Below are 26,593 nucleotides of genomic sequence, written 5' to 3'. Positions count from 1 at the left end.
ACATTATTAGAGTAAGCACTCATAATAATAGTTCAATTCACAGAAAAGCAACATCTAGAAAAATTAGAGGTTTTAAAATGGAATAGCTCATCAAAGCAAAATGTCTCCAAAATTTTTTTAAAATACTAAAATAAGACTAGAATAAAAGTAAATCTCTGAGCAAGTCACTTGTTAACCAAGCAAGGAAAACCATTTGCCAATGTTGAGTTGATTTAATTGTGCTTGTTTACAGCAGATGAAGAAATGTGTCCAGAGAAAATAAACTTAATATTATTAGCCTTTTAGTGAGAACAGTTGCTAGAAGAGCTAAGGACATTGAGAGCAACAGATGGAGTAAACACACTTCCCATATTCCTCCTGCTAAGTACAGCTAAAACCCCTGGATATTATAGATGAAAAAAAAAACAGAAGACTGCAAAGTGGAGAGAGGAAGGTGAACTAAGGAGAGAGTTTAGGACCAAAGGAACACATAGTGTTGAGTTCCTTAACTTTTTTTTCTGGCTCATCAATCCCATACTGGGGACTACAAAAGCCAGCAATCCAATAATGCCAATGGGAACAGACAAATATGTGCAAAGAAAAGGCTGCTCTCTAGTCAAAGGGCCAGAGAAGGGGCTCCCTAGCAAAAGTAAAAGCTTTTAGATAATTGATATTCTACTCCAGCCAAATGCCACAGAAAAAGGGTTGGCCAACCCTTACCCCCACCGGCAAAACTGGAGTCGAGAACCTGTATGTGTAGCAAGGTAGCCCAAACACCCTGCCATGGCTGTGTCGGAGGCTGAGTGGGGAACCAGGACCTTCACCCGTGCTAGATGGTAATAAGGTAGCCATGTGTTGGTGGAAAGGGCAAAGAGATCCTGGAATCCACCCACATCTGGTGAAGTGTGTCCGAGAAGGTTTAGTGGAAAGTCAGGTTCTTGCCACCACTCAGACATAATGAGGTATCAGTGGAAGCCATGTGGGGAGCCTGAATTTCTCTCTCTACAAGGAGCCCTGCAGTTCTAGTTGTCAACAGAGGCCTAGTGGCGAATCTGGACATCTAACTCAACTTGACAGTAGTAAGGTGGTATTCCCTTTCCCCCACTGGAGTTGTGCCAGAGGTAGGCTACCAGAATAGTAGGTTTATATAAGACCCAAATTGTCATAGGATATTAACCCAATGTCTAGATTTCAATAGAAAATTACTTTTTATACTAAGAACCTGGAAAATCTTACTTCAAATGAAGAAAGACATCATTAGATGCTCACTCTGGGAGGACACAGAGTTATCTGAGAAGGATTGTAAAGCAGCCTTTATTAAAATGTTTCAATAAACAATTATGAACACTTTGACACAAATGAAAAAATATATATTCTCAGCAAAGAAATAGAAGATATAAAGAAGTACCAAATAGAAATCTTAGAGTTGAAAAAATACAGTAGCCCCCAAATAAAGTCAATGGATAGTCTCAACAGAATAATAAGTGTATTTGATAATAGAATGATATAAAATACCCAAACTGAACAAGAGAGAAAATAGACTAAAAATAAAGTGAACGAGCTTCAGAGACCTGTGGGACTATAACAAAAGGTCTAACATTCATGTCATCAGTGTCCCAGAAGGAAATGAGTAAGAAGACAGAATAAAAAGGTTTCAGAGAAATAATAGATAAACTTTTCCAAAATTGGCAGAACACATAAACTTATAGATTCAAGAAGCTAAGTGAAATCCAAACAGGAGAAGCTCAAAGATGCATTATAGTTAAATTTCTGAAGACTGAAGGCAAAATAAATGAATAAATAAAAATTTAAAGGCAGCCAGAGAGAAACATAGCAAACAATTTGAGTGACAGCAGATTTCTCATCAGAAACCATGAGGGCCAGAAAGAAGTAGTGTAACATTTCTCAAGTGCTTCAAGAAATGTCAGTCTAGAATTCTATATCCAGAGAAAATATTTTCAGGAATGAAGAGAAAATTAGATATTCCCAGATTGAAAGGAAAAAAATAATTTGTTGCCTGCAGACTTCCTGTAAAAGAATGGCTAAAAGAAGTCTTCTAAACAGAAATGAAATGATAAAAGAAGGAATCTTACAACACCAGAAGGAAAGAGAGAAGAGAATGAGCAAAAACATGAATATATAGTTTTCCTTCTCTTCTATTTTTATAATTATATCTAATGTTTGAAGCAAAAATTATAACCCTATTTGATGTATTCCTTTCTTTATGTAGAAAAAAATTAAAGACTGTTACATTATATACGAGGAAGGATAAATGGACATAAAAGGAGGTAAGGTTTCTATACTGAAACTGATAACATGTCGGCATTACTAGATTGTTGTAAGTTATGCACGTGTGACAAGAAATCAGAGTGATTACTAACATAGTTATGGAAATGGAAATACTTAAAACATAGATGGATCAAAATGGAATTCTAAAAATGTTCAAGTAACTGAAAGGAAGGCAGAAAAAATAAAACAAACAGAAGACAAAACAAAAAAGCCATGATTTAGTCCCTACGTGTCACTAATTCCATAAAAAGTCTGAATATACCATCAAAAAAAGATTGGCAGAGTGGATTTAAAAAGCAAAAACAAAAAGAAAACATGACCTAACTGCAGCTGTCCACAGGAAATTAATTTCAAAATGAAATGGGTAGGTTGAAAGTGAAAGGATGAAATGAGATTTGCTGTGCAAATACTAGACAAAAGAAAGCAGGAATGGCTGTATTAACATCAGATTAAGCATGTTTCATGGCAAATAAAATTACCAGAGACAGAGTCAATTGCCAAGAAGTTACAGGAATCGTAAATCTTTATGTACAAAAAAGCTGAGATGCTAACATGTAAAGACAAAAACTGATCAAACTGTAAGGAGAATGACAAATCACAATTATAGTTAGTGTCTTCACTCCTATCTCAACAACTAATAGAGCAACTATACAGAAAGTAACTAACTCCACAAGAACACCAACCAACAGGATCTAATCAATATTTATAAAACATTCTACCCAATAACGGCAGAATATATTTTCTTTTTATGTGTCCATAGGACATATACAAAGATAAATATTATCCTGGACTATACTACAAACCTTATAAAATTTTAAAGAATTGAAATCACATAAAGTGTATTCTCTAACTACTATGGAATAAAAATAGATTCAAGAAGAGGAAGAGATCAGGAAAATCTCCAAACACTTGGAAAACTAAAATGGCACGCTTCTAAATAATCTATTGGTTATGGAGGAAGTCTTGAGGAAAATAATAGACAAACTGAACCTAGTAAGAATGAAAGCAAAACTTATCAAAAATTGTGAGACACTCCTAAAGCAATGCTGAAATGGAAACTTCCAGCACTAAATGCTAACACAGAAAGGTGAGTCTCGAATAAATATTTTAAGCTCCCACTTCAAGAACCTAGAGAATGAAGAACAAAATAAACCCATAGTTGAGGGGTTAAGAAAAAGAGCAGCAATCAATAAAATTGAAAGCAGGCACACAGTAAAAAAAAAAATCAATGAAAAAAAAGCTTTTATTTGAGAAAATAAAAAATAGACAAAACTCCAGCAAGACTGACAAATAAAAAAAGAGACAAGACAGAAATTATTATCAAGTTGAAACAGGATCACATTACAGTATTTGAACACATCAAAAGGGTGATAGAATCCTCTGAGCAACTACATACATAAATTTGATAATTTAGATGACATGGAGTCAGTCTTTGGAAAGTATAAGCTACTACAAGTCATCCAATGCATAGCCCAATAAATATTAATGAAATTGAATCCATTCATGCACACTACACACAAACACATGTGTATACACCCCACACACACACATATTAATCAAACAGTAAAAACCCAGAAAAATTTCCACACAAGTATAGCCAATGGATTTTTGACAAAGATGTAAAAGCAATTCAAAGGAGAATGAATAGTCTTCTCCAAAAATGGTGTTAAACGATCAGATAGTCATAAGCACACTTATAGAATTGGAAAAGAGTTAAATGGTTGTTGGGAGTTAGAGATGGTGGTGAGGGTGTGACCTTTAAGGGATAGCATGTGGGAGTTCTTTGTGAGGATGTCATTGCTCTGTATCTTGATTAGGTGGTAGTGGCGACACCAATTTATCCATGTAATAAATTGACAAAAAGTAATTCACACATATTGTACCAACATCACTTTCTTGGTGTTAGTGTATGTATAACTATTTAAGATAAAACTATTGGGGGAAATTGGGTAAAAAGTACGGGACTTCACTGTACTATCTCTGTAACTTCCTGTGAATCTACAATTATTTCCAAATGTAAAGTAAAAGAAATGAAACAAATTATTTTGTAAGGTTTTTCTTGATTCTTGATGAGTCCACAGATGTTACTGATAAATCTCACTTGCTGTTCTTTACTTGAGGAATGAATGCCAAGTCTGAAGTGACTGAAGAGTTAACCTCTATGAATAGTCCACATGGAACAACTACAAACAAAAATGTTTTAAAAAATATTGTTAAGTATCTCAAATATTTGAGAAAATTCTAATGTAGTACAAGCTGAAGTGAAATCTGTGAAGATGTATTACATCTGATGGTGCTAAAAATATGTGGAATAGCAAAAGATTAAGTTGGAAATTTTACAAGGCTTTGAAAATACATAGTATTCATTGCATTTTTCATCAGCAGGTAATTTCTGGAAAATATTCAAACATTTTCAGTAGATTTTCATGATGGGAACATTAACACTGAGATGTTATCTCCCAGAAAAAAATTTCATTTTTTAAATGAGAGAACATATACTCAATCTGTGTACCATTTGTGTGACAAAAATTCTGCCATTATTTTGAATTCCATCAATAAATTTTTTGTGGAAATTAATTTTCTCTTGTTACATAAGTACCAACAAAAATCCTCAGTTTCACCTCTTGGCCTACAAATGCAAAATGTTTACTCTTAGATTCTTTTTAGAAAAGGTTTGCTGGCCTCTGAACTAATTGGTTATCCTTGTTTTGTTCCTGATCTTAGAGAAAATCTTTTCAGCTTTTCACTATTGAGTATGATGTTAGCTGTGGGCTTCTAATAAATGGCTTTTATTATGTTGAGGTGCATTCCCCCTGTTCCCACTTTGTTGAAAGTTTTTATCATGAAAGGGTGTTGAATTTTGTCAAATGCTTTTTCTGCATCTATTGAGGTAATCATTTGATTTTTACCCTTCATTTTGTTAATATGATGTATCACATTGATTGGTTTGTGGGTGTTGAACTACACTTGCATCCCTGTAATAAATCTCTTTTGGTCATGGTGTATGATACTTATAATGAATTGCTGATTTCAGTATACTAATATTTCACTGAGGATTTTTGAATTATGTTCATCAGAGATGCTGGACTTTATTTTCTTTTCTTCTGGTGTCTTTGTCTGGTTTTGGTACCAGGGTAATGCTGGTCATGTAAAATGAGTTTGGAAGTTTACCTCTTTTCTCTCTGTCTCTTTTGGAGAAGTTTGAAAAGGTAAGTATTAATTCTTCTTTAAAGGTTTGGTAGAATTCACCAGTGAAGCCATCTGGTCCTTGAATTTTCTTTTTTGGGAGGTTCTTATAAAATCTATTTTTTTGTGTCTTTCTATCTGTGTCTTCTTTATTCATCTGTTGTTTCTGATTTATGAGGAAGTTGTGTTATTTTGGTGTGTAACTGTTAGATCTTCATTGTAAATTTGGTTTTTAGCCTTATGAAGTATAATTTTTGCAATGTTATATGCTTTTTTGGCTTGAAATTTATGCTATCAAATTCTGCCTTATTATTATCTTCAATTTCCAAGTACATATTTGCTCATCTCTTAATATTTTGCTCTTTCAAGCTATTTTTAAGATAACTGCTTATATATAACATAGCCTTGAGATTAACAGATTAATTAATTTCAATTGTATTTATTGTTATGATTATTAGGTCTCAATTATATGTTATTTTTGTCATAATTACAGTGCATGTATAATGTTACTATTGAATTCTTTGTTTTTTGTGATCTATTTTATTTACTCTTTTAAAAAATTTCTTTTGGTATTTAGAAAAGTTTAGAATTTAATTGTGGTGGTTAAATTTATACTTGCTTTTTAATTTTTCCTTCTATTATTTATTTTCAACTTTGAATTTCATCTTTGCACTTCTACTTCTTACTTATATAACAATCATTGAACTTATTTTACTTTCTTCTTGTTTTATTCTTCGTTTTAGATTGTTTTCCTTTTCCTTTTCCATAGCATATAGTATTTATGTTATTTCTCTTTTTTGTCTCACAGTTTTTTGTCTTAGAGGTATAAATAATTTAATTTTTCTGCCCTTTGTTGAAGTTTCTCCATATCTCATGTATGAAGCTCATCCTCTGGTGGGTTTCTTGGAATAGACTCATAAATAGGGTACTTTTGAAGATCCTACAAATTTAGAACTACTTTTCTACAGCTTTGGCATTTGAAGGATAGCTTGGTGAAAATAAAGTTCCTGGCTGCAAGTCTGTTTTGAGTTTCTGAAAGAGCTGCTCCATTCTTACATTACTTCATATGTAGCTCTCAAGAAGTCAGTGGTCAACAGGCTGACATTCCTTAGTAAATAGCAATAGTTTAGCTGAATGTAAAATGAATTGATTCTCACTTTGTTCTATAGAATTTCTTTAAAATTCTGGGACACTGTTTTCTTGCTTTGTGTGTGGTTGCTGGGGAGTCTTGACAACACTATTTTTTCGCTTTTTGAATGACTATCATTTTTCTTGGATACCCTGAAGATTTCTTTCTCAATCTTTAATTTTGTTTCAAGTCTTTAACAGTTTTTTTTTAAAGCAGGATAATATCAATTTTCTCAGGTATACATAAAGACTTTCTATATGTACATTTAGGTGTTCTTTTATGTCCAGGAAGTTTCCTAGGATAATGGTATTAAATATCAACTATTTTCCATTCATTTCTCTTTTTTCTCATGGATAATTATATGTATGTACTATCTCTTCTTTGTCTATCTTCTATTTCTACCACTTAAAAAAATTACTTTTGCATTCTTTTGGCTTTGTGTTCAGGTTCCTTTTTAACTTTTCATTTAAATCTCTTCTGTTATGGGCATCATGTAATTTAGACTTAATTTCTCTTCATTTTGAATTCCCATTAGCTACTGTTCTTACAGCACAACCCAGATATGTTTTAAGTATTTCCCACAATGGGCAGTACTCTTCCAGTAGGAATAATTTTCTGTATATTCTGTCAACTCTGGGATCCATGCTGTAATTTCCTCCTTCCTATAATTTCTACCTGACTCTCTCCACAGCCTTGGTTCTGGAGCTGGGTATTATGTATTTGGATATTTATGTCTCCACTTCCAGATAATTTGAAGGGAGTTAGTGCTGTCTTTTCAACTTGAAAATAATGGCTAGATAAATTCCACTCTGTTTCAGATCATTCAGAGACTAGAATGGTTAAATATGTCTCTCATTATTATAATTTCAGTAATTATGACAATGTGGGATTAGCACAGGGGTACACATATAAATAAATGAGAGATGAGGGAGTCCAGAAATATATCACATATATAAGGTACATTGATATATGGCCATTTATATTCTATATAAAGAATATGTTTTTTAACAAGTGATATTAGAACAAGAAGAAAAGAACATTGAGGTTTATCTCATGACATCTGTGTAAATTAGCTTGAAATCAATCATGGGCCTGTATAGAACAGTTAAAATGATAAAATTTCTAAAATAATATATAGAAGAAAAATCTTCTCAGCCTTGAGACTGGCAAAACTTTCTAAGATATAAAATGTATCAACCATTAAAGAAAAGAAAGATAAATTGGGCTGCATTAAAATGAAAGATTTTTGCTCTTTGAAAGATTTCATTAAAGAAATGAAAAGGGAAGCCACAGAATGGGAGGAAATCCCTGCAATACATGTATTTGACCAAAGACCCATAACTCATACAACTCAATCATAAGAAAACCCAGTAAAATAGGGAATGGATTTGAACCATTGCTTCAAAAAAGCTGATCTACAAATGGCCAATAAGCATATGAAAAGATGATCTATATATCATCAGTGGAAGGCAAATCCAACACGAAGTGGAAAATTAAAAACATTAGCAATAAAAAGTGTTAGGTTTTTGGAACCCTTTAGACATTTCTGATGCAAATGTAAAATGATACGCCTACTTTGTGAAACGGGCCATTTCTTCAATGTTAGTCATATATTTACCATATGATCTAGCAATTCCATTTTTAGGTGTTTACCAAAGAGAAATGAAAATATATGCTCACATAAAAACTTGCACATGAATGTTCATAGTGGCTTTATTCATAATAGCCAAAAATTGTAAAACAACCCATGTCTGTAAGCAGACGAATGGATAAACAACAGTGGTAATAGCCACAGAAATAGGATACTCAGCAATAAAAAAGAAGCAAATGACTGATACATGCAAAAACATGGCTGGTTCTCAAAAACATTATGCAAAGAGAAAAAGCCAGATACAAAGTACATATTGAATGATTCTCTTTATATGAAAATCTAGAAATGACAGATCTAATATATAGTGATGGAAAGTACATCAGCAGTTGAAAAGTGCCTTAGGTGAGCTGGATTGCCCAGAAGGGGCACAAAGGAACTTTTTAGAAGTGTGGAAATATTCTGTATCTTACTGTGGTGATGGTTACATTTGTCAAACTCATCACACTGTTCACTTAAAATAGATACATCTTCTAAATGTGAGTCATTCTGTAATATGATATAACACAATGTGAGCTGACAACAAATTACAAAAATGTGAAAATACATCTTTCAATCATTTTTTAGTGTTATTTATTCTTTTGAAGATATGGAGTAGTTTAGGAAGTTGACTATTACAATGTTTTCAGTTAGTGAGAACCCTTTACACAATGTATTTTAAAACTGTTAGTACAAATAAAGTTCAGAAGTAGACAATTATTCTTAATATTAAAATCATTAGTAAATATACACACACATATATATATGTGTATATATTTATCATCTATCTTCCCTAAATATTTTATCAAATAGAAACTACTTGCTTCTTGGAAACCAGCCAGAGTGAGGACAATCTCCTTTGACTTTTGTAAAAATCTATTTTGTGTTGTTGCAATGATTATTTCCATGTGTATGTTACTGAGGTATGAAGCACAATGTACCTGTTTTACAATATGCTTCCTTTCATTTCTTTTCATGCTTCTCTAACTGCTGGCTGTCATCTGTCTTATACATCAAAAGTGAAAAATCAGAAACCTTTTACCTCTTAGAGTGTTCTGAAGTTTCATTTTCTTAGAGTTTTTTCACAGTCCTCCAGAGTTTTTAGACCTATTATTTTTTTTAGGAAGTACAAATCATAGCATTATAATAGTAACTCATGTGAAAACATCACCAACCTTAACCATCTGCTTCCAACTTTTAAAATTGGAGAAGCAATGATCCTAAGAAGAACAGGTTTCAACTGATGTATGAAACAACAGTTTCTTCATAGGATTCATACTCCTTGTTCAGTAGTTCTGAATCTTTCCACATCTTATGTACAAAGTCGTGAAAGTAGATAGATGCATAAACATGGCTGTTTCTTTATAGCCTAACTGCTAAATGCATATCTATTAATTTGGTCAAGCTGCCATAACAAAATACCACAGATTAAACAACAGAAATTTATTTTCTCACAGTCTGGAGGCCAGAAGTCCAAGATGAAGGATTCTGACAGAATTGTTTTCCTTGAAGTCTCTTATTGGTTCACAGATGTCCACCTTCTTGTTATGTCCTCACATGGTCTTGCCTCTATGTGCATACATCCCTGTTGTCTCCCAATTTCCTTTCCTATGACACCAGTCAGACTGGATTAGGGTAGACACTACCAGGCTTGTCTTAGCTATGCTGTTTCTTTAAAGGCTCTCTCTGTATATAGTTACATTTAAAATACCTGGCATTAGGGCTTCAACCTGTGAATTTTGGAGGGACACAATTCAGCCTATAAACATACATGACTCACTATTCCTTGTCATGTGGTTCTTTAGCTCCACAGACATCAATAGACCCCCCATAATAAAAACTGTGACTCAGCAGAATATTGTGGTAGACCCTCTTTAAACAGTGCTCCGAGTGAATCATCTTCTTCTTTTTCAAATTTTGCTTGCTGCAAAGTGTACTTTGATGCCAGAGATTACTCACTCTGGCAATTTAGAAACAAATCGTGTTTTGTAAAGTTTGACCCTCTTTCTTACCTCTGTGAATAACATCAGAGAGGAAATTGCTCTCACTTTACATAAACTGATTATAGAGCTTGGACACAGCCTTTCACTAGTTATTATGATATATTCTGGTCAGAACCATCACATCTGGAAGTTCCAGAGGAAATTCCATCTCTGCTGTAGCTGCCTCCAGAATATGTGCCAAGGCTTCTTTAAAAACATTCACCTTCTGCAACACAAGTTTTTGCAGGCATGTGGTTTACATTTGAGTTGATTTTCTTACCCAACCCACAAAAATGAATACATTTTATTGAGCATTTCCTGCGTTCACACTGGAAGTCTTAATATTCTGAAACATTGACAACCAAATGGCAAGAGAAAGGGTTGTATTTTTGTCAGTAGATGAGTCCTTGTTTCAAAACTGAACATAGAGTATCAGCTGGTACTTATGAAAACAGAAATAAAAATTGTGCTTTTTGTGACTCTAACTTCCTACATTGTAAACTATATGCTACCATAACAATGGAAAAAGTCACCTAGAAGGTAATTGGTTTAACCATAAGGTTAAGTTGAGAAGAAATTGTCATTATCACTATAATTATTGCCTTGCTGCAAACAAAACAAATTAAATAGGCATACCTGTTGTCAAGTAGTTTACACAGCTTGCCACAATCACCACGGGCACTTTGTTTGGTAGCTCCACACATTTCTCATGCAGTGGAAGTATATGGCAAGCTCCTTGCATGGAATGCGTTGGTCTCTACCTCTGCTGGCCTTGCCTTCTAACTCTTCTTTTTCACAGCACTGTAAATCTTTGGGACATGTGAAATAGTGGCCACATTCACAGAAATCTCCATGCTTGGGCTGTGGGTAGGTTTTACTTATTTCATGCAATCTTAATCTTAATCCTTTAACTTATTTTATTAATCAGAAGACTACATAAAAATGTAGAAACGTGTGTGTTTTTTCCTAAAATTACTAGTATTGGTGATATTTCAGGAAGTTGAGCTCTGGTTGAAATATATACATACACACACACACACAGTACTTATTTAAGGGCCTTTTGTAAAATTTTATAAATTGACAAGTGACATTACTGTTGTAGTAAAATGATGACTTTTGTAATAAAGGATAGAATCATTGAAAATATAAGAAAAATGTTATGTATGTTCTACTACCTAAAATATTTAAGAAACATTTATATTTCACCCAGCTTTATCAGTGTACTTCTGAAAGCTTTCATAACGCACATATTAAAACAAAGATAAAGTTTCATAAATTTCTGAACATTTTCCAAATGTTTCACTTATTCATTCATTTATCTTGTCTGTAATCCATAAATAAGAAAAGATTCTACCTTGGTTAAGGAAGACCATCCAAGCTGTGTTTTGTGAAATAACTTTGGGTAGTGGTAGAATGTATGGAGGTGTCATGTTGTCTGTATGTCACTATGATTATTAGAGAAAATGCTACTTTGAAGTAATACAACATGTATTAGACATACTCCATACACGTATGCATAGGTACATGCACACATTCCAAATAATGTTTCCACTTAGGAATTCCTGCCCAACATTTCTTGGGAAATTCGTTTTCTGAATCCTGAGGAAAATTAGTCAAGAAACTTGGAAAATGGAGAAAAACATTATACTTTTCATGTAAGATATAAAATTTTACAGTCTACAAGAGAAATGCTACTGGTTGGAAGGAATCCACACGTCAAGTCAAAAGCAAGAACAGGAAATGCTGACCCCGTGGAGTGGAAGGTTAAAGTTCACATTCCCAGGAGACAGCGTAGGAGGAGAGAGGACAGAGGTGATGTCATCTATCTGCCTACCTGTAACTGGTGTAGGTTACAACTGTATTGTATCTGGCCTATCATTGGGTCATTGTGGTAAATTGGGTATTAAGTTTACGCACATACTTTGTATATATTCTTATATCCCAAGAAATAACAAGTTATGGAAGCAAAATGGATTCTTCAGTTGGAAATTTTAACACACACTCTTGACAAATCTGAATGTTTGAATTATTCACATACTATCTGCCCATGGGAGTTTCCCATTATTTGAATATTCACTATAGGTAACAGTTCTTCGTAAATTACATTAAACTTGATATTTCTTATTTACTAAAAATTAAATATATATAAATAATGAGGAAAGAGAATAAAGAACAGTGGGAGCATTTTATGACTAACCTAAGATTTCAGGAATTCCTGATATTGCCCAGGAATTATGATTTCTTGTTTCCAAATTCTAAAGATTAATATCTGTTCAGGATTTGTGAACATTATCTTTCACTAGCTTTAGAAGTTATATGGAATGAAAGTTTCTAATTTTAAAGCATGTTTTCTATCACTGATTTGGAGGCTCAACTAATAGTCTAATTTCATAAATACAGAAATAGTCTAATTTAACAAATATATTTGGGGGATCAAACAGAAAATGAAGTTCTCAGTCTGTATGTGTGTAGAATATTAAAGAGATGTTAGTTTTTGGTAAAACAGAAACAATGGTAATTAAAGAGATGTTAGTTTTTGGTAAAACAGAAACAATGGTAATCAGCTAATAAGTTTGAAACAATCCAGTATACTTTCTATTTCCATATAAAATAAATTAATCTGCATTTAATATAATTCATTAGTTATTCACACTTTATTTAGTTATAAGTAAAGGACCTTTACAAATTTTACTTCACCTCCAACTTTTGCTCTGTTTACTTTGCCAGGAAAAACAATGCTATGAATATTGAGGTTTGTATCAAAGATTTCTAACCTACAAGTACAGACTTAAAGGATGTTAAAAACCTGATTGTTCACACACTTGTAATGATGACTCATATCTTATAAAGCTGCTTTGAAAACCTACAGATCTTTCTGTATTTAAAAAATGTAAATGACTTTTCTGCCCATGGAGAGATTAATGAATTCACTAAGGTGAAAAAAAATGAATTCTGTCTTTCCCAGTAAGAAAATTGCTCAAAGATTAATTTAGCCTGTTTAATTCAGCTCTCAAATGTTTCTCTGAGCTCTAAAATATTTTTTTACCTTCCTTGCACCTGGGGCATCAATTTGATTATTTTTACTCTTGATTTTAATGTGTCTACTTTCTTCTATATCAAGCAATTTTCATTTTCATTCAGTTCATTTTATCCTTGGTTCCTTTTCATTTTTTTAGAAGATTATTGCTGTTCATATTTTGCTGATGATCTCCTCTTACATTATTTTGGGCTTAAAGCTGGAAGGAATTTGTAATAGATATCAAATTCTTCCCTCTTTCCAATTTCAATCCTTTCCTCCCCTCTACATAAATACACATCATCAATGTTGATAAACTTGGTTTGTTCAATACTTGACACCATGTTTTTTCAAGGAAACTAACATTTTAAGCTGAGGGAGCCCATAACACACTTTAGCAGACCTTTAGTAACAACCTCCAGGCCTCCATTATCTTCAGTATTTAAAAGGGAGAACTGGCTGAGTCAAATTCCATATTCCTTATGTATGTTCCTTTTCTTAAAATAACACACCATTGACTGTCATGTTTTTCACCACTTGTTTTAAACAACATATTTGTTGTTCTGTGGCTGTTATTACTCAAGGTCAACCTTGGCAATTTACTTCTGAAATAATTATCTTTCCACTCAAAATGCAATGTGCTGTATAAAGGTAAGATGATTGGCTTATTCTTTATTACACCTATTTTCTTCCTCTAATAATACTCTGGATAGATTTTCTTAAGAAATATGCCAGATTTTATTGCTTAGCTTATAGTTGAAATAAAAATTCATTTGCTTTCTGTATGTCTTTCTTTATTATACTTAATATTTTGTAAATGATGAACAATTTCATTTCAACTTGAAACAAATAGATATTTTTTAAAACAATGAGACCTAGTACATTTTCTGGTTAAAAGGATCAACCTTAATGGAAATATTTACTTTGGTGAGAGTAAATTAGAGGAAACATTGTCTTGTTATTAAGGCCAGTATGGTGTCATGGCTTTTTGCTGTAATCATTTTGCTTGACTTAAGGAGGCACAATAGTAACTCTACAATTTTTAACCTCAAAGAAATGCTTAAATCTATTATAAAATTTTGTGAAATCCTTAACACTGGAGCTAAAAACACTGCATGTGCTTCCTTGGTGCTCCATTCAAGGCATGAAGAATGTCCACTGGTACTTTACCCCCAGGTCTGCAGACTTATGAAACAGCTATGAAACACAGAAAATACAGAGACTAAGCTAAGTTCACTGAGTCATTGCTTCAAGTTGTTCCTACTCTGCACATTACCTGCAGTAATTTCATAAATTTCAGTAATTTCATAAATTTCATAATGTTGCACATTACTTGCTTGATTGAGTCCTAGGGTGGGAGTGAGGGACAGATAGTTAATGACTACAAAAGGACATTCAGGGAAGCAGAGTAGCCAGCATCTTCACCTTTCCTAAGGAGCATATGACTGTTGCTTATTCCCAGGGGGTGGTGCTCAGCATTGATGATACATCCTTAGGCCAGATGCTTCTGTTTATTGGACACAGAATCTGATGTTGCCTCCCCTAATGAAAAATGAATTCAAAGAGCAAGAAGATACTGTTTCAATAAGACTAGGGAAACGATGCAACCTATAAACTGTCTACAGACTACAGAGTAAGTGAAATGTTATGACAGGAAAAAATATGTGTTGGTAACATAGCTTGACTCATATTTCAAGAGCAAAATTGAAACCATACTTCTGGAGGGTACAGATGGTGACAACTGGAAAGGTGCTCTGAAATGTTACTATTTCAGAATGTGTCAAGCAGACCCTCCTCCGCCCAAGCAGTTTCATGTGCAGGACGAATATATCGCAGGAGGAAAAAGCAATTTTGCTCTTAAATTCTGGGTTGGAGAGCTGAGAGGGGGAAGGGGTGAAGAAGGCAGTAAAATTCTAAGATTAGAAGAATATGTTCTTTGAAACACTAATGTTAAATTAATAAAACATTACACACAAAATAGGGCCAGAGGACAAGAATTGCATAAAGAAGTACACTCATAAAGGTCTGGTTATTGGTCCACAGGTAAGAGTATACATCACTAGATTAGTCCCAAGTTTTACACCATGTGGTATTTTATACACTTTAAAAAAGAAGGAGATTATTTTGAATCAAAGTTAAAATAAGTTTTTATCATAATGTCAGGGTCAAATGTATTCCTAGAGAATTAAATATCTAAGCAAAAATGATAAGAAATAATGTCTCATCTAGCTTACACTTTCATTTTTGATTTTTAAATTTCTGTTTGAGTTTTTGCTTTTCATTACAGCTAAAAGTAATGGTAAAAAAAAGTATAACACAATACTCAATTCTCCTACAAAGGGCCTGAAAGCCATGTGCTATTATCATTTCTTGTTATGTATGTCTAAGTTAATGAACCTTGGATAAAAATTGACATTCTCAGATGGTGAGTGAAACTTGAAAGGGCTTAGGGATACAGCTCAACCTATCACCCATGAATTTAGAGTTTTATTTTGAGTGAGTGTTAAACAACTTCTAAAATTATTCTCTCAAGTAGGGCCGTGGAGGTTCTTTTTGATTCAAGGGAGCCAGGTAAGCACAGAATCTCTCGTTTGCCCTGAACTAGCAGTGCTCCAGGCAGGTCTTGTGAAATGGGATCCAAGGGCACCAGGAGGGCAAGGATTCCGTGTTGCATCCTCTGCACCCTGCTGCTGGGATGTGCTGGCTTACCCCAGGTGCTCATGAATACATTGTTGAATGAATGAATGAATAAAACACTTCTCTGCCTTTGTAAAACTTTCTCCTGTGTTTCACTGACTCTTGGTTTCCATCCAGAGGTATGGGTCCATGGCTCACAGGGCTCTAGAACCTCACATCTATCCACCAAATGGATATTTCTACTTAAAGCTTCATAGGCAAATCACACTATTCATGATTTAAACAAATGTCCCAATTTTCCAAATTTGTTCTTCCTGTTCTGTTCCCTTTCACTCACTCCCTGGGACCAAAATGGTTACTTTAGCGCCCTAGATTATTTCTCTCCCCCTCACCAAGTCAGATGCCAAAAGCTGAAAAAATTTCTTTAATAGTTTCCTATTAATCTGCTCCTTGTCTTTCTCCTCCATTCTTGTCTTAATTACTTCCCACTCACATTGCTACAATGGCATGCTGACTACTCCCTGCCTCCATTCTTATGCTCCTCCTCCATCTTCCACATTGCTGAGGCATCTTTTGAAAATTCAATATCATGTCATTCTTCTACTCAAATCTATTATTCTCCTCTAACATTTCAAGGCAGGATTTAAACTTTTTAGTTTAGTATATAAGGCTTTCCACAAACTGGCCAATCCCTACCTTTCTAACCGCACCTTCCACCATGATGCCATAAGTTTCTGTAATATATATCCAACCACTTGTAATTGCCAAGTTATATATTTCATGCTTCAGGGTCTTCATTGTTCCTGCTACTTCTGCCTGAAATACCTGCCTACGTCCCTTGTCCGCCCTCTGCCTACCACTCTACTGTTTCTTCCTTAAACCGTTCAGTGGCACCCACTGGAAAAGATTACCCCCTTGTCAACTCTACTTTGATTTATATGATCTATATGTTTTCCTTTTATTCTCAAGTCATTCTAGGAAAGCATAACATATCACATTGTATTTCTCCACCTTTAGCTCTTTGAAGACAAGTAACTCCCTATTCAACTTTGTGTTCCCAGAACCTATCACAGTGCCTGACACACAGTAGACACTTACTAATGTTTGCCTATAAATGCACAAACTCACATGATGCATGTAGAGATTCATAGGCAGAACACAGATTTAATTATGGGTTGAGCATGAAAAAAAAAACCCCATGATTCTGATAATGGACAATTTGGCTCTGACATACTGTGTGATTTTTCACACATCATTCCAGATATTTGAATTTCAATGATAAGATTAAAAGCATGGTATTAATATAGCCATGATAGTGAAGTAGGGCTATGACTTTGGATTTATTGTATCAAATTTAGTGATTGTTTTCATTAGTCTTTGGGTTTTATGTTCATGTGAAACTTGGACTAAGCTCTGCTGCTTGAGTTTCATTATGAAACTAAAGCTTGTATCTCCTCATATTAAAACCTCAGTTTAAAACTCAGCAGTTTCAGGGGATCTTTTCATAAAAATGTCAATTCTTGCAGTTTTGGAATTGAGTGACAGCCAAAAGTTTTAGCAAAACATCTGAGTGAAATTACTCACCAGTACTTTACAAATGGTGAATAAAGCATAGCAAGACTGAAAAGTAGAAATACCAGTTACATTATTTTAGCTATAAATTAAATGTGTTTTAGACAAAAAGTCTGATCTCAGGAAAGTTTCTTATGACCTTAAAATACTCATAGGGTCATCTAAAGGTTTTGACCTGCTCTCATTCTTATTTCTCATTACCTTCAACTATTTGGAGAACCCCTGACCTTTACTCTAGGTTTCCAGAATATTCTTTCTATTTACAATTTTTTTCTTTAAAAGAAAAATGATTTGAAATTACTTGGAGCCAATTTACTTCTGGAAAAGAAAAATTGTTTAACTTCTTGGTGTCTCATTTCTCACTCATTGGCACTCTGATGGAAGTGTTTATATTATGTTTAAGCCACAATTCAATATAGGTAATTTCAAACTAAAAGGTATATTGATTATCCAATAGAAATCATAACTGCAAAAGGCACCTTCTTCATTGGGCTGAATTGTTAATATCCAGAGTATTTTATTTGTCCAATTTCAATGTGAAATTCTTATAAGATTCTTATATTTAATCCCATATTAAAAAATATTAACATCTTTAATGTCATTTATAAGGTCTGTTACCATGACTTATGATTTACATGAAAATATTTTAAACTGAATTAAATTTATCTTCTGACACATCTTGAGTAGTTCTACTTTCTTTTTAATTGCTCACCAGCTTCTTCAAATCCCATAGCAAGTGTGTAATTTAATACAAGGGCAACCTCCTTAAGGGGCATGTTTTACAGTGTTTCTCTAGTGTTACTTAGTCTCATTTATTAACTTTTGCTAACATCTAAAGCAGTGTTGATCACTACAACAGACTAGAAAAGAAGATATGAGTATTTTCAAGGAGGCACGATGTATGCTGATTACATTTAGAAACCGGTTTCTGCATACTATGTAGGCTTTTATTAAAAAGCACATACATGATCCTATCCCTATGAGGACTATACATGGACATCTGAGTTCAATGTCTGATTTCTATGAAATCATCTATTTTGAGGTACATACGCCATACCAATAATTTGAAATGACAAAATGTAATATAAAGGAGGACTGACTCCCAGCAGGACAGTGTGAGATGCTCTGTGGACCTGATCACCATTGAAATTGGTGAAAATTAATAACAAAAAAACCCCACCCATTTACTGCCTCTGCAAATGAGCATACAAATGGAGAAATATCTACTCAAGAAAATCTATAACAATTTTTTAAGAAAAGTAAGAATCTCTGATATTTCAACCAAGAACACAGCCTTCCTCACATCCCCCAGCAGTCAGGAACACAGGGCTCCTTCTCCCTTCCCAGTACAAGGAGCATGACACCAGCGTTTCTCATCCTCCCACCAACTGCCTTTCCTGAGGTTAAGTTCTAGGCAGGTGTTGTTGAGAGGTGAGGGGCTCCCTTTCTCTGCCCAGCCTCCACTCATTCAACAGAGGCTCTACCTTGGGCTGGAAGCTGCTGAAGTTATCTGGACCATACTTGTCTTTGTCCCAGCTTGTGAAGCAGTAGTTCCACATTAGAAAAGGCAAGCCAAAAAGACCAAAGGTTGCTGTGCACCCACAAGCACTCAGCTCTGGAGTGAGGGTGTCACTGTGAAAGATGTTTGCCATCCAGATTCCTGACTCCTCCAGATTCCTGACTCAGAGATTTTGTCTGAGGTGAGAAACAGGCTGTTAAACAGAGGGCACCCAAACTTTTTTCAAGGGAACTGTTATCATTTGCAGAGAGCATTGAGAAGTTCAAACCTAACAGAACTCTCAAAGACATTGGATGTTGTGTTAGGGAACAACTGGAAGAAGATTCAAGATACAGGCTGAACTATAGACCAGCTAGCCCCACTATCACTCTAGAGTAACTATAGGAATAGTTACTATGCCTTCTTCAGAACCAACATCATAGGCTTAACACTGTGGATGAGGAAATAAACTTCACTAATATAACCCAGTCAGTCACTAAACAAACAAACCAGCAAATAACAGTAACAAGCCTCAAGGTGGTGAGGGGGAACGAGTACCAGAGTTGCTACAATATATTATCAAAAATGTCTAGTTTTTAACCAAAGAATAGGTGACATGCAAATATAAAGGAAAATATTTTTCATATACAATAAAAATACAAGCAGGCAGCAGAAACTGCCTGGGAGTGACCAGATGTGGTATTTAAAAGGACCTCAAAATAGCCTTTTCAAAGTATGTTCAAATAACTCAAGGAAACTTTGATTAAAGAAGTAATAGAAGATATGATTACAATGTTGTACCAAATAAGAATAAAAATAAAGAGGGAAATTAAAAAAGAATCAAGTGGAAATTTTGGAGTTGAGAAGAAAAATAATTTAAAAAAAAATTCAGTGGAGGGGCTCAATAGTAAATTTTAACTGCTAAATGGAATTATCAAGCTTAAAGGTAGAATGCATTCTGAAAAAGAGAAAGGAAGTTAAAATATCTTCATAAAACAGTGGAATACTCTTAACTATAGTAGAAATGCATAATGGGAGTACTAGAAAAAGGGGAGAGTGAAAAAAGCAGAAAGATATTAGGAGAAGTTAACAATTGAAAACTCCCTGAATTTATAAAAAATCACTGATATATACATACAGGAAGTTCAACAATTGCATATGGGATAAACACAAAAACTCCACAGACACATCATTGTAAAAATGCTGAAAGTTAAAGATAAGGAGAAAAATCTTGAAAGCAGTTAGAAAATCGTGACTCATCACTTACAAAGGAACCCCAATAAGATAACAACTGAGTTCTCAGTGAAAAAGTAGTAGGATAACATGCAAAGTGCTCAAAGATTAAAACTGCCAACCAAGATTACTATATCTGGCAAACCTACCTTTCAAAAGTGAAGCTGAAATAAACACATTTCCAGACAAATAAAAATAAAGCAGACATGCCTCACACCCCCACCCCTGCCCAAAAAACCTAAAGGAAGTTCTTTAGACTAAAAGCAAATGATAACAGACAATAATTTTAATTCTCAAAGAAATAAAGAGCACTGGTATTTATGTAATTATAAGAGATAGTATAAATTCATGTTTTTCTCATTTCTTCTCATATTAAAAAAACAATTACATAAAAAAATATGTATATAATGCATTTACCTGGAAATGTATTTGTAATAGAGTTTCCAATAACAGCACAAAAGAAGTGTATGGGGGAAAAGCCTGTTTTGGGTCAAGGAAATGAACATAGATAGTAAATTAATTTTAACAAAATTTGTTAACTTTTTAACATTAACAGATGCAATATGTACAATACCATATTTTAATTCTTAATTTTATAATTAAAGTATAGTTCACATACAGTCTTATTTTAGTTTCAAGGACACAATACGATGGTTTAACAGTTTAACAGTTACTCACACTATTAAATCCTCACTCCAACTAGTGTAGTTATTATCTGTCATTACAGAAAGAGCTACAGAGTTACAGAGTATTGGCTATATTCTCGATGTTGTACTATTATCCCCGTGACCAACTTATATTATGATTGAGAATTTTTGTGCCCCTTTATCCCCCTCACCCACTCCACCTACCCATCCCAACCTCTTCTCTGTGGTAACCACTAGTCACTTCTTAGTGTCTATGATGCTATTGCTATTTTGTTCATTTTGTTTTGTTTTGTTTTTCGATTCCACATACAAGTGAAATCATATGGTATTTTTCTTTACCTGCCTGGCTTATTTCACTTAGCATAGTACTGTCTAAGTCCATGTTGTTGCAAATGGCAGGATTTCTTTCTTTTCATGGGTGAGTAATATTCCACTGTATATACATATACCACCCTTTTTTATACAATTTTCTACTGATAAACACTTTGATTGCTTCCATATCTTGGCTATTATAAATAATGCAGCAATAAATATAGGGGTGCACATATATTTTGGAATTAGGGATTTTGTTTTCTTGGGTAAATTCCTAGAAATAGAGTTACTGGGTTGAACAGCATTTCTTTTTTTAGTTTTTTGAGAAACCATACTGCTTTTCACAGTGGGTGCACCAATTTACATCCCCAACAACAGTGTAGGAGGGTTTCCTTTTCTCCACATCCTTGCCAACACTTTTATTTCTTGTCTTTTGGATAGTGGCCATTCTGACAGGTGTGAGTGGTATCTCATTGTGGTTTTGATTTGCATATCCCTGATGATTAGTGATGGGGAACATCTTTTCATGTGCCTGTTGGACTTCTTTGGAAAACTGTTCAGGTCCTCTGCCCCTTTTTTAATTGGATTATTTATTGTTTTTGGTGTTTAGTCATATGAGTTCTTTATATACTTTGGATGATAACCACTTACTGGATAAATCATTTATGAATATATTCTCCTATACTGTAGGTTGCCTTTCTGTTCTGCTGGTGGTATTCTTTGTTGTACTGAAGCTTTTTGGTTTGATGTAGTCCCATCTGTTCATTTTTTATTTTCTTTCCCTTGTGTGAGGCAACATGTCCAGAAAATAATTGCTCATGCTTATGTTCAAGAGATTTTTACCTATATTTCTAAGTGTTTTATGTTTCCATGTCTTACACTTTGATCTTTAATCCATTTCAAGTTTATTTTTGTGTATGGAGTTAGATAGTAATCCAGTTTCATTCTCTTGCATGTAGTGTTTTAGATTTTCCCACACCAATTATTGAAGAGATGGTCTTTTCACCATTGTATATTCATGGCTCCTTTATCATATATTAATACATGGGTTTATTTGTGGACTCTTTTTTCTGTTCCATTGATCTATAGCTCTGTTCTTGTGCCATTATCATACTGTTTTGATTACTGCAGCTTTGTCATGTAGCTTAAGTCAGGGAGAGTAATATGCCCAGCTTTATTCTTTCTCAGGATTGCTTTGGTTATTTTTTAGTTTCTTTAGTTGAAGTTTAAAATGTTTATTTGGGATTATTATTGTTTCTTGAGGTAGGCCTGTATTGCTATGTACTTCCCACTTAGTACCACTTTCGCAGCATCCCACAAATTATGGACTGTTGAATTTTTGTTTTCATTTTCTCCATGTATTGCTTGATTTCTATTTTGATTTGTTCATTGATCCATTGATTATTTAGAAGCATGCTGTTTAGCCTTCATTATTTTTATTAATTTGTTTTCTTCATTTAGTTTATTTCTATTTTCATACCACTGTGGTCTGAGAAGTTGCTTGATACAATTTCAATATTTTTGAATTTACTGAGGCTCTTCTTGTGGCCTTATATGTGATCTATTCTGCAGAGCATTACATGTGTACTTGAGAAAAATGTGTATCCTCCTGCTTTTGGTAGAATTTTCTGTATCTATCTGTTAAGTCCATCTGATCTAATGTGTGTTCAGTGCCTCTGTTTTCTTTGTTTTGTTCTTCGGTCTGCATGATTTGTCCATTGATGTAAGTGGAGTGTTAAAGTCTCCTACTATGAAAGCATTGCAGTACATTTCTCCCTGTAGCTCTGTTAATATTTGTTTTACATATTTAGTTGCTTCTGTGTTGGGTGCATAGATATTTACACTAGCTATATCATCTTGTTGGACTGATAATTACATTATCATTATGTAATGTCTTTTTCATCTCTTGTTACTTTGTTTTGAAGTTTATTTTATCTAAGTTCTGCTACTATTGTTTTTTTCTCCCTTTTATTTGCGTGAAAAATATATTTCAATCCATTTACTTTAAGTCTATGCATGTCTTTAACTCTGAAATAAGTCTCTTCTAGGCAGCATATAGATGGGTCTTGTTTCCTTATCCATTCTGCCACCCTCTGTGTTCTGATTGGTACATTCAGTCCATTTAAATTTAAGGAAGTTATTGATAGGTATGTATTTATTGCCATTTTATTAATTGTTTTCTGGTTGTTTTTATAGTTCCTCTCTGTTCCTTTCTTCCTCTTACACTCTTGTTATTTGATGGTTTTCTTTAGTGTTGTGATTAGATTTCTTTTTTTTCTTTATTTTTCATATACATTAGATTTGTGGTTGCCATAAGGTTCATGGATAGTTTCCTAACTATGTAGCAGTCTGTATTAAGTTGATGGTCACTTTATTTTCAACTAAATCTAAAAGTACTTCTTTTATATTCTTTTTCCTACTCTACACTTTATGTATTGGATTTCATAATCTGCATTTTTTGTGTATCCCTTGACTGATTTTGTGTATAGTTGGTTTTACTGCTTTTTTCTTCACTTCATGGTTTCTTGGTAAGTAATTGGTCTACTTCCTTTACTGTGGATAAACCAACATTGCCATCCACAGAAGTCCCTTTAAGGGACTGTTTAGTTGGAGTAAATTTCTTTAACTTTTCCTTCTGGGAAACTTTTAACCACTCCTTCAATTTTGGATGATAGTCTTGCTGGGTAGAGGATTCTTGGTTGAGGGTCCTTTTGTTTCAATACATTAAATATTTCATGCCACTCCTTTCTGGCCTGTAAAGTTTCTGCTGAGAATTCCTCCCCATAGCTTGATGATCTTTCCTTTATAAGAAATATTTTGCCTTGCTCTAGGTGCTTTCAATACTCTTTGCTTATCCTTAATCTTTGTAATTTTAATTGTTATGTGTCTTTGTGTTGTCTTTCTGGGGTTTCTTTTGTTAGGGTCTCTCTGTGTTTCCAGGACCTGGGTGTCTATTTCCTTCTCCAGTCTGGAGAAGATTTCATTAATTATTTCTTCAAAGAGACTTCCTACTCATTTTGTCTGGGTTTCAGTGTTTCCTCCTTTGTATTAGATTTGCTATGCCCTGTTCTAGGGAGTAATAGTTTTATGAAGTAGGCATTGTGTGGTGCCAGTGCAATGTGGACTTGTGTTCCCAGAGCAGGTTTCCAAAGCCAGGTGTGCAGAGTTCCTGACCGCATATTCTCTCCCTGCTCTGTTCCTCTCCCTCCCACTTGTGGGATGGGATGGGGGAATGGTTTGGGTCCTGCTTATTGACAGTTCTTCTACTTTACCTCCTCTGTGTGGTCTTTTCTTCCTCAGTGGGTGTAGTTGGTCTGTTCTGCAGTCTTCAGGTCATTTTCAGTGTTAGTTGTATTTGCTGTAGTTACTTCCTTGGGGTGTATGTGTTTGGGAGGAGTTTTCTGCCTTTCCTTTCCTGCTCTGCTATATTTTTGCAATAATTATATTATATAAAAGGAGGAAATTAAATATAAGAATAACATTTTTATATTATAAAAATCATATATTATAAACATATATAACTCTAAATAACATAGCACCAAAATATAGGAAGCAAAAACTGACAGAAATAAAAGATGAAACAGAGGTTTGACAAGATTAGTAAGGAAATAGAAACACAGAAAAGACACAACATACCAAAGCTTACATGATGCAGCTAAAGCAGTGCTTATACAGAATTTATATATGCAAATTCATATATTAAGAAAAAGAATATCAATAACTACTTTTCCCTATAAAATGCTGTAAAAAAAGGACACTAACCCTAAAGTAAGCTAAAGGAATAAAATAATAAAGGTTAGAGGGGAAGTTAATGAAAAATAGAATAGAAAAATAATAGATAAAATCAATGAAGTGAAGAGCTGATTCTTTGAACAGATTAACCAAATTGGTATACCATTATGTAGACTGAGAGAGAAAGGATTCAAATTACTAGAATTAGAAATGAAAGAGAAGGTATTACTGCCAACTTTACAGAAATAAAAGGATTTAAAGAAATAGTATGAAAAATTCTTGTATACCAATATCATGTATACCAATAAATCAGATCATTTAGATGAAATGGGCAAGTTCCTAGAAAGATAAAGTCTTCCAAAACTGACTCAAAAAGAAATAAATAACCTGAAAAAAACCTATAAAAAGTGAAGAAACTGTAGTAATAATAAAAAAACAAACAGAAACATAAAAAAAGCTTAGGTCTCAACACTAATTTTATCATTTTGATAAGAATTCATGCCAATTCTTCATGTAATCTTCCCAAAATGGAAGAGGAGGAAGGACTATTTCCCAAGACATTTTATGATATTCTATAAAACCAAGAGAACTAATAAAAGAATTCAGGAAATTTGCAGTATAGATCAATATATAAAAATTAATTGTACTTGTCTACACTCACAGTGAAAAACCTGAAAAAATATAGGCATATAAATTAATAAAACAGATTCAGAATATAGACATAAAGCCAGGTGTTTATAGTCAGCTGATTTTTGCCAAAAGTTCCAAAACTCTTTAATGTAGAAAGAATAGTCTTTTCAAATGGTAATGAGACAACTGAATAGCCATGTGCAAAAGAGTGAAGTTGGACATTCTAACAAAAAATTAATTTAAAGTGTATTAAAGAACTAATTGCAGAGTGAAAACTATAAAACTCTAAGAGCAAAAATAGGAATAATTCTTCATGAATTGGATATGGCCAAGGAGTCTTATATATTATACCGAAGACATAACCAAGAAAATAGATAATTTGGACTTCATCAAAATTAAAACTTCTGTGCTTCAGAGTACATTATTGAGAAAGTAAAAAGACAACCCAGAGAATGGGATAAATCATTTGCAAATCATATATTTATTAAGGGACTTGTATATAGAATACATAAAGAGCTCATATAATTAAATAATAAAGAGACAATCTAATTAAAAAGCAGAGAGAGCTGTGGACTTTGAGTGATAATAATGTTTCATTGCAGGTTCATTGATTATAACAAGTGTACCACTCTTGTGCTGAATGTTGATAGTGGGGTATGGTGTGCATATGAAGGAGAGGTAATGTGGAAGATCTCTGCACTCAATTTTCTGTAAATCTAAAATTGCTCTATAAATAAAGGCTATTAAAATGTGCTTGTTTTTTAATGGGCAAAGGATCTGAAGAGACAGTTCTCTAGGAAAGTTATACAAGCACATGAAAATATGCTCTGACTCTTTAGTTATCATAAAAGGACAAATTTTGTGTATATATATATATATTTTACCACTAGTATAAAAATATGAAAAAAATATTTAAAAGCTCTCAGCTGAAGACAACTGAATTCTACTTTCAGTCTTAAAAAATATGTTCGACACTAGACAATTATACTGGAACATGTCTAAAAAACTGCCTTATTAGAAAACTGTACAATGAAGGTGACAAGAATTATTTTTGCATATTCCAAAAAGGGTATTCCCCAAGGATCTAGAATATAGGGAGCCAGAGGGAAAATATTGCTAGTGTT

This window comes from Manis javanica, chromosome 2 (genome assembly GCF_040802235.1).
Source record: "Manis javanica isolate MJ-LG chromosome 2, MJ_LKY, whole genome shotgun sequence".
Lineage (NCBI taxonomy): Eukaryota > Metazoa > Chordata > Mammalia > Pholidota > Manidae > Manis > Manis javanica.
Note: the sequence above shows the minus strand (reverse complement) of the source record.